Here is a 12,042-nt window from a genome sequence, read left to right as displayed (position 1 = left end):
TACATTTTTTTTACGTAAATATAAAAGTAAGGTAGCCGCATAGGGTCAAGATTTGTGATGAAAAGCGAAAATCACCGTCATTACACTCAAGGCCTGTAGAGGCCGACAATAGCCGAAAAAAAAAACACTTCACACGACCTGTCTGTCTGTCGGTCGGTCTGTCTGTCTGTCTGTCTGTCTGTCTGTCTGTCCGTCCGTCCGTGGGTCCATCCTTCCATTCATCCATCCTGCTGGCTGTTGGTTTTGAATAAATAAATAAATAAATATATGTTTTAGGTGCCATAAAGTACAATATACATAATACAATATTACCTGTATTTTATAAACAACCTAAATTTCATTTAAATTTGTTACAAATGCGTTAACATTGATCTGAAACTTCCCTATAGGATGATTGTTAAAAGTATAATTATTTAATTACACTAATTTATTAGGTGCTGAAAAAAAAGTCTGACTTTGTAAACAAATTATTGATAATAAAAAGTCAGAGTTTAAAAAAAAATACATCCAATAACTCTATTTTTCGATCTACTTTGATTCAAAAGTCAGGATCTAAGTAACTTTTTTTCATATTAATCTAACTAACTAACTAACTAAATAAATAGATAGATAGATAGATAGATAGATAGATAGATAGATAGATAGATAGATAGATAGATAGATAGATAGATAGATAGATAGATAGATAGATAGATAGATAGATAGATAGAGAGATAGATAGATAGATAGATAGATAGATAGATAGATAGATAGATAGATAGATAGATAGATAGATAGATAGATAGATAGATAGATAGATAGAGAGATAGATAGATAGATAGATAGATAGATAGATAGATAGATAGATAGATAGATAGATAGATAGATAGATAGATAGATAGATAGATAGATAAATAAACAATGTAATTTTTATGTATATTTATTTAAATAAGCTAATTTATTAGAAGCTGTAAATAAAATTCTGACTTTGTTAATGTATATTATGGATGAAGAAAAGTAATATTTTTACACATATATTAGCTCTATTTTTTATTTTTAAATTTTATCATATCAAACAAACAGACAGACAAACAAATAAAAAATACACAAAAACAAACAAATTAATTAATTAATAGACAAAAAAATAATTAATAGGTGCAATAAAGTACAATATACATAATAAAATATTACTTATAAATGGCAAATAGCCTAATAATTTATTTAAAATTGTACAAATGTGTACCATTGATCTAAAACCTTCTCTAGGATGTTTTTTTTTTATATGTTTATTAAATCAAACTAATTTATGGATGATGAAAAGACCTCGTTTTAAAAACACATATAATAGCTTGATTCTTCTATTTATTTTAAAAGTCAGGATCTTTTTAGGTTGACTCGTATCTAGCTGTCAAACAAACAAACAAACATATATATAAATAAACAGACAAACAAATAAATTACCACATAAATAAAAAAATTTATTAATTAATTCACAAATGATCACATAAAGTAATAAATAAACAGACAAACAAACAAACAAACAAACAAACAAATGGCCACATAAATAAATAAATGACCACATAAATAAATAAATAAATGCATTTACTAATCCATGTATTTAGTGTTTACAATTTATTAAAAATTCCATTGCAAAATTGTATTGACAAAGACAGAATTGAATAACATCTATAAATGGCAAAACATTTCAAATCAGATATTTGGTTTACATTCTCAAAATCAGGATCTTAGTCATTGTCTGCTATAGAGCACTGAAAACAGCCATAAGTGACGTGAAGTCTCCGGGGAGCGAGTTAGTCTCGTCACTCTGTTACACATAATCAAGAAATGAATTTGCTCATAATGGAATTGACACGAGGAGTTTATCACCTCATTACAATTCAGAAGAGCCCATATGGATCTGGTCTTAATGGGAGTGTTTAACACCACACCTGAGGCCCCGGGACCCACAGCGCTCACACACATACACACACATGCACGCACACACAGACAGTTGAAGTCAAAATGATCAGCCCTTCTGTGAGTTTTTATTTATTTATTTTTTAATATTTCCCAAATGATGTTTAACAGAGCAAGGAATTTTTCACAGTATTTTCTAGAATAGTTTTTTCTGCTGGAGAAAGTCTTATTTGTTTTATTTCGGCTAGAATAAAAGCCGTTTTCTAATTTTTTAAACACCATTTAAAGGTCAATATTAGACTCCAAGCTATATTTATTTTTGATAGTCTACAGAATAAACTTGCCTAATTCCCCTAACTTGCCTAGTTAACCTAATTAAGCCTTTAAATGTCACGTTAAGTTGAATACTAGTATCTTGAAAAATATCTAGTCAAATATTATTTACTGTCATCATGGCAAAGATAAAAGAAATCAGTTATTAGAGATGAATTATTAAAACTATTGTGTTTAGAAATGTGTTGTGGGGGGGTGGGGGGGGGGCATACAGGAAGGCTAATAATTCTGACTTCAACTGTATACACACACACATGCAGACAAGTCCCAGCTGTGTTTGTCAGTGAGTGGTTGACAGGAAGTGAGGTTTAACAAGATGTCACAGGGTCAGAATGGCCTATCTCTTAATTGAAGAGTCCCTGAGCAATATGTGCATGTGTTTCGCAATATGTCCCCCAAATGCCCCTCAATCCCACTAATTGGGACCTTTGCTTGTCTAATTAACTCTGTCAGTCTGAATCTGGGGCACAGACGGCGAATTTGTGTATTGATCAAATGTTACTGCGACGTTGCGTTCAGAACAGACTGCAGTATTATTGGACAGGAAATACACACGAGAAGAGAGAAAGAGAAAAATCATGCTAACAAACACTTATAAACTGGTTAAATCTGATCTGAGATCTGAGCTTCATTGACAAATAGATCCACTGTTTTTTGTGTTTTCCATTTATTATGGTTGTAAATTGCATTATGTGATGTTGATCTCTGCTAACTTGACTTTTGATGTTGATGACGATATTTTTCAAACTGTAGTGCGTTTATTGATCTGCTGTCACTCTGTGGGTGGAGTATGGAGTATTACATAAAAGTGAAGAGGCTGTACGAGTGCTGTTATTAGAGAATATTGCACGACTGTCAGCCAATCAGATTCGAGAACCAGAGAGAACTGTTTTGTGTGTGTGTATCATTTATATCATTCATTCATTTTCTTTTCGGCTTAGTCTCTTCATTAATCTGGGGTCGCCACAGCGGAATGAACCGCCAACTTATCCAGCACATTATTATGCAGTGATTGCCCTTTCAGCCGCAACCGATCTCTGAGAAACACCCACACACTCTCATTCACAGTCATACACTACGGACAATTTTGGCCTACACAATTCACCTGTACTGCATGTGTTTGGACTGTGGGGGAAAACACATGAACGCGAGGAGAACATGCAAACTCCACACAGAAATACCAACTGGCCCAGCCGAGGCTCGAACCAGCGACTTTCTTGGTGTGAGGCAACAGCACTATCTACTGCGCGGCCATATATATATATATATATATATATATATATATATATATATATATATATATATATATATATATATATATATATATATATATATATATATAGTTGAAGTCAGAATTATTAGCCCCCCTGAATTAATCTAGATTAAAATGGCTCATTTGAATTCTGCCGAAAGCATTCAGAATATGTGTGCTACCCCAATAATGACTAAAAGTAAGTCTTTGAGAACGGGTTTCTCAAGCCAGGTGGCGCATTAGACCAGGGGCTCATCTCCTGTTTCCTAAATGCATCACAAACTGCTTGAGAAACTGTTCTACTATGATAATTGATGCTGAAAATAAATGATATTTAGTAAGATGAACTTGTGTTTACAAACTGTTTATTTAGTTAAACATGAATTTTGAACTGTAGGCCTACATAAACTCCAAACAGTGATTTTTGATCACCTTAATACGACCTGAACCTGAACTAAACAGAAATGGAATTAAGACATGTGCAGTATGCAGATATTATTGGCGTTATTGAAGTAAACACCGCGATCAAACTATTACTGTCATGTAGGACTTTACGCCATATTTTATGACAAGATCCACACACACGGCTGTCAGTAACAGTCCCCGCACACACACACACCCACACATAGCGGAATGCGGAAGCTTTTTCTGTCCATTCTGCGTGCGTTATTAAATTCCACAACACTCTCACCAGTTCTTACTCTTTTTTTTTGCGTCTAATACTCCAGTTTTTAACGGAGGCATGAACGAAATGTTCATGTGTGAAAGTGAAAGTGCCAAACAGCAGTTAAAGAGCCCAAAATTACAGGAAACTCTTAAATGAAAGCACTTCACCTAAACACCTAAATTATATTATTGTCTATTAAGGCAAATAACTAAATGTCCATGTAAGCGAAGTCAGTAGTGTTCTCGAAGTAAGTGAAGGATCCAGAAGGGCATCCTGCTGATTTGATTCAGAAGGGCATTTTTTTGTCAGATGGGCATTTTTTTATCAAGGTGAAAGTCATCATAGCTTGCATAGAATAGACCCAGCTCCCAACCAAACTTTGAGATTAGATTAACGTCGATATTTTTTTTATCCCCCGATAAGAGTCGTAAGAGCGTAATAAGAGCATTATTGCAGCACGTTGACGCCAATAACGACCCACTACAAAAACACAACATTAAGTAACTGTGTGGAATTAAAAGCTAAATATAATAGTTACATATATCGTAGAAAAATCTCACCGTGTGAACGGTATAATAGAAAACTTTAGCGGTATCAAAACCTTGACTTTTACAAACCGTGGTAAACCTTCAAACTGGTTATCGTCTAGTATATAATACAGTATGTGAAGATTATTCCAAATGTTGCCATCTCTAACCAGCTTTTCGCACATAGAGATACACGTCCCGCTGTTGTCTCTCTGTGGACCATCACCATCTGCCCCCAATCAGGAAACACCAGCTTTGCACAAGTCAATGTGTCTAATTATCGGCGTGCAGCAGGCCGAGCGGCAGCTCCACTAATCCCCACAATGTGTTCGGCTTCCCAAACCCACCTGTGCCTGTATGGGACCCATAGAGGAGGGGGTCCCGGCTCAAGGGGGGCCACAGGGACACGGGCACCCGCTGAGGGAGCTTCTTCTCTGGGCAGGACGGCAGCTGCTTCCCCCCGCTGGGACGTTCACCAGCTGACTGCGTGCAGGCCCCTGACAGCAGCTCTTTAGCGCTGTCAATGGCCCCATAAATAAGGAGCTAAGCGCCTTTGTGTTGGCGCTGGAGTGTCAGGGCCCTCTGCAGGCCGAGCGGGAGAAGAAAACACACACAAAAAAGAGGGGTCTGTGTTATGGGCCGACCCCCTGCACCCTCTTCTTTGTGCTCGGAGCGAGTGCTTTTGTCTTCCTCCATTTAAACTGAGAGAGAGAGGGAGGAGAGTAGAGGACAAGAGGAGATGCATCTCTTCATCTCGCCTCTGATCTTTGGCTTGTCGGCCCGGGATTCCTGTGAGGAGAAATGTGTATTTTGCACGCTCGATTTAGCTCTTGAGAAATACAGTCTCAAACTGTGTGTGTGTATGTGTGTGTGTCTGTGTGTCTGTGTGTGTGTGTGTGTGTGTGTGTGTATGTGTGTGTGTGTGTGTGTGTGTGTGAATAAAAGGATTTTTCGCCAATGAAGATTTCAAGTTCAAAAAGTGATGTTAGCTGTGTTCTGAACACTGAACGCTCCTGCAATGTAAAAAATCTTGGTTGCCTTAAATTAAGCTAAATCAAATTAACCTTATGAGTTTGTTGAACTTATGTTATGTTAAACTGACTTAAAACAGCTTGCGTAACTTCTAAAATTATGTTAGACCATGATTAACGTAGTTTAGTAAGTTACAATGAACAAAAAATATATGTTGTCATGATTAATTGACCACATCATTTTTTAGAGTCTGCTAATAGGATTCTTAGGTGATACACTATATATGTTAATAGTTTTTTTGTGTGTGTATTTTCAGTTTATTTATGATTATGAATTGCACTATGGGATGTTGAATCCTTTGTTGACTTTTGATGTTGAAAAGTCAACTCTACAGCTAAACAAAGTGACTTTTATTGACATTTTAGAAGTTTGAAACAATTTACTGTATAAGAAATAAAATAAACAGTTGAAGTCACAATTATTTGTCCTGTAATTTTTCTTTGCAAATTATTTTTAACAGAGCAAGGAATTTTTCAAATTACTCATTCATTTTCTTGTCGGCTTAGTCCCTTTATTAATCTGGGGTCACCACAGCGGAATGAACCGCCAGCAAGATTTTACGCAGCGGATGCCCTTCCAGCTGCAACCCATCTCTGGGAAATTTTTCACATTATTTCCTATAATATTTTTTCTTCTGGAGAAAGCTTTATATGTTTTATTTCCAACACAGGCTCAATCTGAAAACGTTGTTCTGTGGACGTTTCTGGAGGCTGCGAATTATGTAGCCGGAGGTACAGATGGCTGCATTTAATTTTTTAGCAAACACTATGGGGCCTGTCGTTCCTTTTCGTGCCTACCGGCTGACCACTTACCTCCATAGAGGGCTTGCGCGACCAGTTTGTCCAGTTAGCTCGTTGTGTACATCGGCAGACTTCAAATGCAGAGAGGAGTTAACGACGACGATGACAACCGGGTTTGAGTCCGGGGAAGAGTGGTTCCAGAAATCAGGTAAGACAAAAACAGAATCCAAGTGAACAAATTTATAATAGGGTAAGAATGTGGTAAAATCCGAAAATGAGGTAAAAATCAGAGGAGGGCTTTTCTTTTTCTGGACTGCATTTGTAATATGTTGGTTGGGTTTATGGGAGTAAGCAGGTAGGCGGGTCAATCTGTAAAATTGGTTGGGTTTAGGGAGGGATAAGGGTGGGTCAGTCGATTAGCCGGTCGCACAGTCAATCTTTCAGTCAGACAGGCGGTCGTTTGACAGCAGCCTCTGGTGGGTTTACGTGAGAACAGCACTCGTGAGAGACATTTGAGATACAAAAAAGCGCAGACAGTCTCTCGTTGATTTGCGAAAACAAAAACTGCAAAACTATCTCCTTGGCAATAATATCTTGATACAGCCTTTATGATGCAAGCTGAGATTGCATCAATGTCAGACACAATTCACTCATGGAGAGAGTGATGTCACTGTGACGGATAGGGTTAGGGGTGGGGTTAGGTGAGCCCATTTAAAAGCATTGGATGCAGCTCAGATTGCACTAAACCAGGTCTGCATCCAGACCCCTCTCCTCGAACGTATTTTGCGGTCTCCAGAAAAGTCCACGGGACTATGTTTTCAGAATAAGCCTGGGTTGTTTATTTTCCTTATAATTAAAGCAGTTTTTATTTTTTAAACCATTTTAAGATCAAATTTATTTACCCCTTAAGCAATATTTGTTTTTTCTATTGTCAACAGAACAAACCAAGCCTTAAATATCACTTCAAGCTGAATATCTAGTCAAATATTATGTGCTGTCATCATGGCAAAGATACAATAAATCAGTTATTAGAAATGAGATATTAAAACTATTATGTTTAAAAAGGTGCTGGAAAAAAATTGTATTTCTGATAAACAGAAATTGGGGAAAAATATACAGGGAGGCTAATAATTCTGACTTCAACGGTATATAGACTATTAAGTTGGTAAAAAAACTAAAAAAGTACTGGCAGAGAAAAACCAGGTTTTATACCATAATTTAAAACACCAACCAAGACAATAAATAACTTAGAACTTTTTAAAAGAAGAAAACAAAAGTCACTTTTTTCAAACTTTTCAACATTGAAAGTTGTTGAACGAAAGATCAAGCTCCCGTAATGCAATTCAAAAGCATACATAACCATAAAAATATTAAAAACTGTTAATACACACATATCCTTGCAGCGTATTTAAACACTGCACATTTAATGGCGCTCTACGTCCATGTATTGCTCTCTTTTTTTATTGCCAATGTGTGAACAGCGTATAACAAAACAAAAAAACAAGACCTTTTCTCACATCCTATCAGCTGTATTGAATTTTATACACACACTAGGGATGTGCAAATCAATGCTCGAGTATCGATATATCGATACATAGAAGCTTCTAATTTGGTATCGATATTTTTTAAAAGTATCGCTATTTTGATTATATTTTAATAATTTCTGCAAAACTAAATGCTTTAGCGCTGTGATGCTTTGTATACAAGATGTTACAAAAATCAATCTGCGATGGAACATCACGCGAGCGATCATGTGCCTTTCAGATAACTTACGTACTCAACACACACAAGTCACACACTTCTGCATTACGGAATGACACGATGGCAGAGAGGTAACGCAGTTCCTAACCCTGACCCAATTCAATAATTGCTTTATTGGCATGGCAAATGTTACAAATTTTTTGCCAAAACATTTATAAAATTTACATTAAAAAGAACACACACACACTCTCTCTCTAAAAAAATGCTGTTTTGTCTGGTGCATGTATGCGTAGGTGTGTCTTAGTGTGTTTATATGTGCGTGCTTGTGTGTATGCTTTTGTGTGTACAGTATATGTGTGTGCTTCTGTGTTTGTGTATGTATGCTTGTGTGTCTATTTGTGCATACAGTATTTGTGTATTTGTTTGTGTGTCTATTTGTGCATACAGTCTGTGTGTATTTGTTTGTGTGTGTATGTGTTTATACATATGTGTGCATTTGTGTGTGTGTTTACATGTGTGTATTTGTGCAAATGTATTTGTGTGTGTGTGTGTGTGCATATATATAAACAATAAACAGCAAATAATAGTATAGTATTTTAATATATAGTACAATAATAGTTAAATAAAAATAAAAATAAATAAATAAATAAAATAAAAAATCAGAAAAATAAATCAGCTGTCTCTTTCTCTCTCATTACCATTAGGTGAATAAATATGTGTGTATCTGTGCAGTGTGTATATACAGTATGTGTGTGCATGCAGTGTGTATATGCAATATGGTCGTGTGTGCGTGTATGAATGTTTACATGTAATGATTTTTTTTATTAACATTGTTTAGAAAAATTACATTAACATTTTAAATAATAAGTGGTATCTATATCGATATGGTAAAATTTTAAACAAAAACTATCGGTATTGTATCGAATTAAAAAAGTGTGGTATCGTCGGAGCCAATAGCCTAGAGCACAGGTGTCAAACTCAGTTCCAAAAGGGCCGCAGCTCTGCACAGTTTAGTTCCAACCCTAATTAAACACACCTGATTAAACTAATTGAGTCCTTCAGGCTTGTTTAAAACTTACAGATAAGTGTGTTGGAGCAGGGTTGGAACTAAACTGTGCAGGGCTTCGGCCCTCCAGGAATTGAGTTTGACATCCCTGGCCTAGAGGTTAGTGCGTCGACACAAAGCACCAAGGTGCACACGGCGACCCGAGTTTGATTCCCGGCTTGAGGTCCTTTGCCGATCCTTCCCATATCTCTGCTCCCCATACTTTCCTGTCTGTATAATCTCCACTGTCCTATCCCAATAAAGGTGAAAACCCCTATATATAAAAAATATATATATTAAAAATTAAAAAATTGTGGTATCGCCCATCCCTAATACACACACACACAAATGTTGGGCTGTTTCAATCTAAATTTGGGTAAAATATAGACAAACCCAACCATTGGATAAAACGATTTTAGGCCAACAGTTCACATTATACACACATTTGGATTAAGTGAGTCTATTGAATCTGAAAAAATGTTCAAAAGGATGTGAGATTTACATGCATTACCTAAAGTTTGATGTTCTTTAAGACTTGAAAATCTTATGCTTATAATATTCTTCTATTGCAGCTTTATTTGTCTCCTATAGAGAATGTTTTCTCAGATAATTGATAGAGCAGATTCTCTTTACAAACAAATAACCATTTTGGCCACACTTTATTTTGATAGTGCGTTTGTTATATTGCATCTACATATTAACTAATTCTCATTAGATTAGAAGTAGACTGTTAGGTTGGGGTTGGGGTTAGTGTAAGTTGACATGTACATGCAAAGTTTCTTATATCAGTTAAATGTCTGTTAAAGGAGCGGTCTCAACATATTTGATACAGCAGCAACCAAGTACTGGGAAACACCCATACATTCTCACATTCACACGCACTCGTTCAATTCACCTATAGTGCACGTCTTTGGACTGCGGGGGAAAAAGCACGCCGCCCATCTAAACATCAAGCTCACTTGAACCCTGCTTCATTTCCATTGAGCCCTTTATTCCACACCTTCACCTCCAACCATCGCTCATATCATAAACTCAGAAACATCATCAAACGTCCTCCCCGGTTAACAAATGATGGTGCGCACAGCTGTCAGAGCCCCTCATGCAAACGGCTCCCAGTGAGGACGGCCTGAATATGATCACAGCTTTATTGGACAGTGACAAATCTTCGTGCAGGAACATGAAAAGAATCGCTGGCTGTCCCCTGCGTGTGCTGCACAATGCTGACGCGCCAACCTGGCGACAGCTTGCGTCTCCGTCCCTCTGATTGATGGCTAAGAGAAGGCCCCGGGCTCCGCGAGGTCTGGCCCTCTTTCTTCTTCATACATTAACTAGTCTCGGTACAGATGGTTCAGTCCAACGGCGGCGGTTTATCACGCGCTGAAGCTGTGGCTGTGTTTGTTAGCATATGCTAAAAACATAAACACGGAGTGAGCAATATTGCGTAAATGGTGCGGGATGAAAGCATATGGACTCATTTTATATTCATATATATCACAAAACACACTGACGCGTATAAGTGCTGACACTTGATCTCAGAACAGATGAGCAGCTGGTGTTTGAGCACCTCATTATTTCAGTCAGTCTACTTGCATTAGATTTATTTACTTTACTAGGTTGTATGTTTGCATTATTTACATTTGTTTTATCTGTCTGTCTGTCTGTCTATATTTTATCGATATCTATTTTATGAATATTTCTAGATTTTTGCTGCTTGTTCAAACTACTTATTTAGAATGAGCTGAAGCAACACAACTCTTGATATTTTTGGGGGACAACTAAATTGTTTTATGTTCAATCCAATTACATTTTTTAAGTTAACTTATTCGAATTGTGTTGAGACAACATCTATCTATCTATCTATCTATCTATCTATCTATCTATCTATCTATCTATCTATCTATCTATCTATCTATCTATCTATCTATCTATCTAAAAATAATGTTTACTTTTGGGGCAAATCTGAATTATTTAATTATTTCCAAAGAAACCAAGTGAATAATGAAAGTATTGAATTGCTTAATCTAAAATATTACATATATTTTATTATTTTGTTTTCTATTATTATTATTATTATTATTATTATTATTATTTTAATTAATATTCTATTTAAAAAAATTACATGACGTAGTAAGTTGTGAGTATTATATTTTACCATTATTATAACTATAAAATACATATTTAGAAACACATTTTGATAATAAATACCGTATAAATATATCATTTTTAGTGCAGTTCATATTTGCTAAAGCAAATTCCAATGAAACCTCATTGTAAAGCATTGCGACAGTAGCTGTATCAAAACTGGTTTGAGCTTGAATAAACACTCTTCAGATTTCCAAGTTTCTCAGTCTAGCGGAAGAGATCATAGTTGGGTAAACTTAGAGTGCAGTGACTGGGAGAGTAAAACAACAAAATTTGATCCTATTTGCTGAAATGATAAAAGAAAAACTCCAGGAAAAACTGGTGTTAAGACTTTCAGAAAAGGGAAAAATAGTGTGTGAGACTGATTACTCTGAGCCCCTTAGATGCTGCATTAGAAACACCACATAAGTGGTAATTTTTTTGGACTCAAAGATGATACAATACATTCATATTTGCATATAAATGTTCATATGTTTTTAAAAAAATCTAAATATTAAAAACGTTCAAGGATTTAAGATTATGATGACCGCTAATTAAACGCGTCATAACAGTCTTGTGAAAAGGGTCCATTAATTTAGCCACTTTTTATGATCAAATGACAGATCAAATGAAGACAGCAAAACAACAACAACAACAGGAAGTTATAATAATAGATGTTTAATTTAAACAACAAAACTATACATTTCTTTCCATTGTCATTTTTGCTA

At 35.8% G+C, this 12,042-nt stretch overlaps 1 protein-coding gene and 1 long non-coding RNA gene across 2 annotated transcripts in view; both read right to left on the bottom strand.

Moving 5' to 3' along the window:
* Positions 1 to 135: 135 nt before the first annotated feature.
* LOC141377069 (uncharacterized) overlaps positions 136 to 12,042 on the bottom strand; it is a 35,668-nt gene continuing 23,761 nt past the window's right edge. Inside the window, exon 4 of the long non-coding RNA XR_015506393.1 lies at positions 136 to 234. This is a non-coding gene — a long non-coding RNA (uncharacterized LOC141377069). The remainder of the gene's footprint in view (positions 235 to 12,042) is intronic.
* olig4 (oligodendrocyte transcription factor 4) overlaps positions 11,977 to 12,042 on the bottom strand; it is a 1,064-nt gene continuing 998 nt past the window's right edge. Inside the window, 1 exon segment of the mRNA NM_199514.1 lies at positions 11,977 to 12,042. This exon segment is cut by the window's right edge and continues 998 nt beyond it. The gene's annotated coding sequence lies outside the window, so the exon portion shown is untranslated.

The sequence above is a fragment of the Danio rerio genome, chromosome 13, assembly GCF_052040795.2.
Source record: "Danio rerio strain M-AB ecotype USA chromosome 13, GRCz13ab, whole genome shotgun sequence".
Classification (NCBI taxonomy): Eukaryota; Metazoa; Chordata; class Actinopteri; order Cypriniformes; family Danionidae; genus Danio; species Danio rerio.
This window is presented reverse-complemented; position numbering and strand designations above follow the sequence as displayed.